We start from the raw sequence: 6582 nt of genomic DNA, 5'->3' as shown, positions 1-6582 counted from the left end.
TTGTACTAACCTGCAAAAAGAGCGAGTCGGTGAGGAGTAAATTCTACCTCTGATTATGTAGGTCAGCCCGTCCGCTGAGGGAAGGTGAATTTACCAGTTTTTTTCCGACTCTGTGGAAAATTGCAAAATTAGTATATTGAACAGTATGAGCCACATAACAATATATGCTAGGGGTGCCAGAATTTCGGAAAAGTCGCTATTTACAGTAGATCGCTTATGCTTGAAGTCTCTTTTGCACAGACAACAGCACTTATGCACGATAAAAAAAATTATAAAAAATCTAATACTCGGGGCCGGCTATATCCATTTCACTGTCCTCAGATGATTTTATCTGACCTCATCCGCTGAGATGACAATGTCTTTGCAAGAGGGAATGATTGGTCGCTCCATCTTATTTTGACTGAATGTTGACCAATGAATAATGGCAGAGGTGATATTATTCCTTAATGAGGAAGCTGGGCTCCTCTGCACATCAGCAATTACTGTGTTATCATCACCTGGCCGGCTGGTATAAGGACTTATGGCCTTAATCGCAACCGATGCTGTGAGTGAGTCTGAACCAGAGGCTGTTTTTCTCACTTCTTCACCAAACACTTTATTGCCAGATTCAACAATGAAGCGCTTAAGCTCAGGTCTAATGGCCACAGCACACATGGAGAGAAAGTTTAATACCTCTATTATATTTCTCTTCCTGTCACTTTCTATGAAACCGTTCAATTTAGGAATTTTGTCCTCCAGGCAGTGGATGCAAAAATAAATATTACAAAATATAATAACAAATAATGTGTAAAGCACTCAGTTTTTTTTCACAGCAACACTGACAATTTATCCACAGACAGCATCTGTTTTGCCTTTGATAAAGGACTAGTCAGTGTGACCTTATGAGTATTTTTATGTATTTTACATTGAAAAAAAGTTATTCTACATGTAGATTTATTTGCATAGACACCAAAACTTACAATACTGACAGTATCTAAAACATAACATAAAATCACTTTTGTATGAACTTTACAAATTAATATTTACAAATTCTTATTGAATCCATAAATATTTAATAAATTGACTTAATCGGTTGATTTATTGTATTTGTAGCTGCACTGACAGATTACTGAATTTACAACCTCCATATTTTCTGTTTTCTGAGCCCTTTGATATTTTAATATATAAAAATATGCACTGGACTAGTCTTGATAACTGGTGAATCATGTATGTTTATAGTAATCTTAAGTAATTTGATCCCTGTGGAACTGTCGTATTATTATTTTTTTTACAATTTAACCTATGAAATTTCACCTTTTGAAAAAAGTGGAACATTTTATTTTCTCACTTTCTTTACATAAAATGATAAAATTACTGCTTGATTGGTAATTATGCCAAAATATCCTGTTTACAAGCTAACCAAGTACCCAATTTTTGTTGATTATTGTATGTATGCTTATGAAGATTTTCAGTCGCATTAACATAGATATGCCATAATGTACATTTACATTTATTCATTTAGCAGACACTTTTTTCCAAAGCAACTTACAAATGAGGACAGTGGAAGCAATCAAAAACAACAAAAAGAGCAATGATATATAAGCGCTATAACAAGTCTCAGTTAGCTTAACTTGTATATATGTGCATAACGATATTTTTTCAGATTCTGTTTTGTATTTTTGTTGAAACATATCGTTTGTTACTATATATATATATATATATATATATATATATATATATATATATATATATATATATACAGTACAGACCAAAAGTTTGCACACACCTTCTCATTCAAAGAGTTTTCTTTATTTTCATGACTATGAAAATTGTAGAGTCAGACTGAAGGCATCAAGGGCTATTTGACCAAGAAGGAGAGTGATGGGGTGCTGCGCCAGATGACCTGGCCTCCACAGTCACCAGACCTGAACCCAATCGAGATGGTTTAGGGGTGAGCTGGACCGCAGACAGAAGGCAAAAGGGCCAACAAGTGCTAAGCATCTCTCGGGGAACTCCTACAAGACTGTTGGAAGACCATTTCAGGTGACTACTTCTTGAAGCTCATCAAGAGAAAGCCAAGAGTGTGCAAAGCAGTAATCAAAGCAAAAGGTGGCTACTTTGAAGAACCTAGAATATGACATTTTCAGTTGTTTCACACTTTTTTGTTATGTATATAATTACATTTATAATTCCACGTGTTAATTCATAGTTTTGATGCCTTCAGTGTGAATCTAAAATGTTCATAGTCATGAAAATAAAGAAAACTCTTTGAATGAGAAGGTGTGTCCAAACTTTTGGTCTGTACTGTATATATTTACATAATGATATATTTTTCAGATTCTTTTTTGTACATTTGTAACAACATATCTGTTTGTTATTAATATAAATGTTAAATGTTAAATAAGAATGTCTACATATAAACAATGAGAACAGGCTTTGACAGTTCACCTAAAAAATATTCCAAATTCCAAATCTGTGCACTCTTATAGATAAAGTATACATAAGCTTTCACTAAAGGTGGTACGTTTCTAAAAGGTACACTTTTGTACTGTATAAAGAGTGCATATGCCTAAAAGGTACATTTTAGTACCTAAATGATGCAATTTAGTACTTTTTGTAAAGGTTCTGCCCCAGTAACAGCTCATGTACCTATTTTTCTGAGTGTATAACTGGCTTTCTTCTGCTGAAAAAAGCGTTGCAGTGTCAATGAGATCCAAATTAGCTTTCATCAAATGAACAAAAACTGTATGTTTTATGTTCTACAGAAGTAAGTTACAGTATACAGGTTCAAAGCTACATGAGAAGAGTTTGCCTTTATTTCAGAACTCCAAATATGTGTATTCACAGAGCCAGCCTTTCCCAACCAAAGCAAACATTTTTAACACCATTCATTTATCTCTCCCACTGGTAGAATAAAAATGTTAATATGTACGCCCCATGTTCTTGAAAAAGTCAACAGTTGGTATCATAATTGCACCAGATGAGCGCCCAGAGACAAAACCATCACCAGCTCTCTGCAAACAGTCAATAAAGCATAATTATTTATCTGGAGCTTCGCGCACTTGTGTGAACCCCAGAAGCATAATGATGTAATGTCCATCTTCTGTACATTCAGAATATACACCCTGTGTAGTAATCTCTAGCTTCTCAACATTAGACTCCGTGTCAACAACTAATTAAACACGTCTCTAAATAGAAACTCCAGGGCTTTTCCCCATGTGAAGGGATGTTTTTCCTCTTATACTCATATCATCAAAGACATTAAATGCATAGAGAAGGTTGCTGATAATATTCAGGCCCAGTCTCTGCAGACTTCACGTCAAATCAGAGGATGGTTTAGAGAGCCAGTTGGTCCCTGTTCGTGTGGATCGGTATGAATATGTGTCGGATAAGATGAAAACCTGAGGCTGTGCAAGTAAATGGCAGGATTAAAGCCAACTGCAAAGGCTGTGTGTCATAAATCACAGTCCTGCTGATGGAGTGCCACAGCGCTGAGACAGGAGTAATGTGTTCTTTACATGCATGTGCAGCAGAGCCAGTGGATTAGAGTTGAACATGCTGCCGGTTCCAATTCAATCCAAGCCACACGAGCAGCTTCACAGCAGCTACACTTGACAGATGTTTTCTGAGCCCACTGATATTTTAATATAAAAATGGATTGGAGTACTTGTGAATCATGTATCTTTTCAAGTGCTACTTTATATTTTAGACTACAAAGTATATATATATAAAGCAATTTTGGCTCAGTTTTTTCAAGATTTTTTTTTTATTTTCTCAAAGTAAATTATAACAATATCTTAAATTACTTGCAAAAGCTAATTGTATAGCTAGCATTTCATGCATCTTTAAAACAGGAAATAAAAATATTTTCTCTCTTTTTACATTATTTGATCAAATAACAGCTTGATTGGAAAAGAGGCTATACAAATATCTTGTTCATTTAAAAGTACACAATGTTTTTTAATACATTTCATTTTTATCAAGGGCAAAATTGTTGTTCACAATGGAATTGAAGCCACAACTGAGAGACAGGATTGTATGTTGTATTATAAAATAATAATATGAAAAAAGAAATCTACTGTACAAAAAACGTTAAAGTATTTTTTATTTAAATGCTGTTGTTTTCAACTTTCTATTCATCATTAAATCCTGGGGAAAAAATATATCACAGCTTCCAAAAAAAAAATATTAAGCAGCACAATAATAATAATAAATGTTTCTTGAGCAGCAAATCAGCATGTTAGAATTATTTCTGAAGGATCACGTGACACTGAAGACTGGAGTACTTGTGCATCACAGAAATAAATTACATTTTAAAATAAATTGGTATATAGAAATAAATTTGAATAATATTTCACAATATACATTTTTAATACGTATTTATTGTATTTTTAAATAATAAATGCAGCCTTGGTGAGCATAAGAGATTTCTTCAAAACCATTTACTGTATTACAACAACACAATAAATATTTATATGGTTATGGTATTACGTATTCACTTTGTTTACATGGTCATCATAAAAGAATGTCATATTTTAAAATGTATTTTCATATTTTAAGGTTTCAGTCTGCGTCTATAAGCTGCATTAGTTGTTTCCTGAAACTTAATGTGTTTACTCAACTTGCTAACATCGATAAATCCAACAAATTGTCTCTGGATTTACATCAATAAATATGTTCCATTTTTACACTTGACTAAAACAATCCACATAAAATAGGTTACAGCATAAAAAAGACTGAGAGTGTCTCATGAGTGCATTTGTTTATATGACATGACCTACCTTGAAATCGCAAATTACATTTTAAAATGAGAAGTTGAGAAGCAGGGAACATTTTTTTCATCAATATACGCAAGTATGATTAAAATAAACAAAACTGTAAAAAGTCTTGTGTATTCCAGACTCATTCAGAATTCCTAGAAACTAGTTATGTGCCTAAATATATCACTTTCAACCTAAAAATCACAGATTTTCCCTGTAATAATTTCAGTAGTCATGGTCTAATCATATTACATTAAGGCTTGCATAAGGGTTCAACTCTAAAGCATGTTTCTGTTTACAGTTTATGCCATAAAATCATTGAATGGATGATGGGAAGGTCTGACAGCTCTCTCTCATCAGCAAAATATATGATCATGAAAGCATTAACCCAACCCCCCACCAAAAACCTTCTGTCCTCTTGGTTTCTTTTTATAAAGCTTGCAACCACTATTTCAGGCTCATTACCGCCGCACTCATTAGATGGAAAATCAATTAGCTTTGTACTGAAGGCCTTTTAGTAATTATGAGGACTAATTGACTCCCCTATAACCCTTTTTACACAGCAATACATGAGATGGATGTGTTGTACATTTCATCTACTCAGATTTTTACTGTGTTTGCTTTCAATCAATTTGCCTTTGATAAGCAACTTTGAGCAGTTGATATGTTTTTCTGTCCTTTGCGTTCTGGTCTTAAGATGAATCAGTCTGCTGGAAAATGTCTCATTGATGCAGTTGGTTTCTTATGGTGTGGATCCAAACTCAGTGCATCTATCCATTGACATCAACAATAAAAGTTAAAACAATTGAGTTTTTAGGCTCATGTGGTAAAATCATTTTCCTTTTCAGTATTTTGTCTGGTTTTCCAGAAAATATCTCTAAATATCCTTAAAACAAGATATACGTATACTCATGAGATCACGTTGGATATATTTACTTGATTAGCAAAATAGTGAATGATACATAACATACTGTATATATATTAGGACATCCTTTTTTTTTTTTTACATATTTATGTACTTAATAAAAATACTTTGCAGTTGTACTTTTAATATACTAAACTCGTATACTTAAGTCTCCTGAATAGAAACAACTACTTTTGCGCTTAACACACTTAAATTGTGCAGAAGTAGTGGTGAGAGAAGAACATTTGATTGTGCTAAAGTGGAACTGTTGCAAGTACACTTCAGGTACACTTTAAATATCTTGCATTTAAAGACTGATATTATACAGAGATCATACAATCCTTATTAATAGTGATATTAAAACACATTTTAGGAAAAACATTAAGAAAAGTGCATTGTGCAATTAAGAAATCCCCCAAATAAAGTTTAATTCTAATATTATATAAGTTAGTCTTAAGTGATATATCAGTTAATCTAATGAATTTGAATTATACTTACATGAAATAAATGCATTATCATGCATAATCTGAAAACGATCATATTTTTTGAGTTTTGTAGAGGTCTATAAAAGTTCGATGATGTCATTACTCTTCCCCTTACAGTGGCAATAAAATGTCAAAACCTAACGAAATTTCCCAGAAACGATCAACCATCATGGACCTGGACGTACAACAATAGAAACTGCAGTGGACTGAAGCAGAGGTTCCTCTAATGATAATCATTACCTCTAGCACATACCTTTCTGCTTCATTTAAGCCATTCTTAGCAGAGAGATCTGTCATAAGCACCAGCTGCAAGTTTGTGGCCTTCATGATTTATTCAGATTACCATTTCACTTTTAATGCGCTCCAGTCAGAAAGACACCTTGAACCTTTTTAATTGAGAGCGTCTAATTTAGAAGCAAACCCATCATTAATGCAGCACATTCATTATGGGATT

The sequence above is a fragment of the Carassius gibelio genome, chromosome A24, assembly GCF_023724105.1.
Source record: "Carassius gibelio isolate Cgi1373 ecotype wild population from Czech Republic chromosome A24, carGib1.2-hapl.c, whole genome shotgun sequence".
In the NCBI taxonomy this organism is placed as follows: domain Eukaryota; kingdom Metazoa; phylum Chordata; class Actinopteri; order Cypriniformes; family Cyprinidae; genus Carassius; species Carassius gibelio.
The sequence above is the reverse complement of the archived record's forward strand: the minus strand, read 5'-3'. Positions refer to the sequence as shown.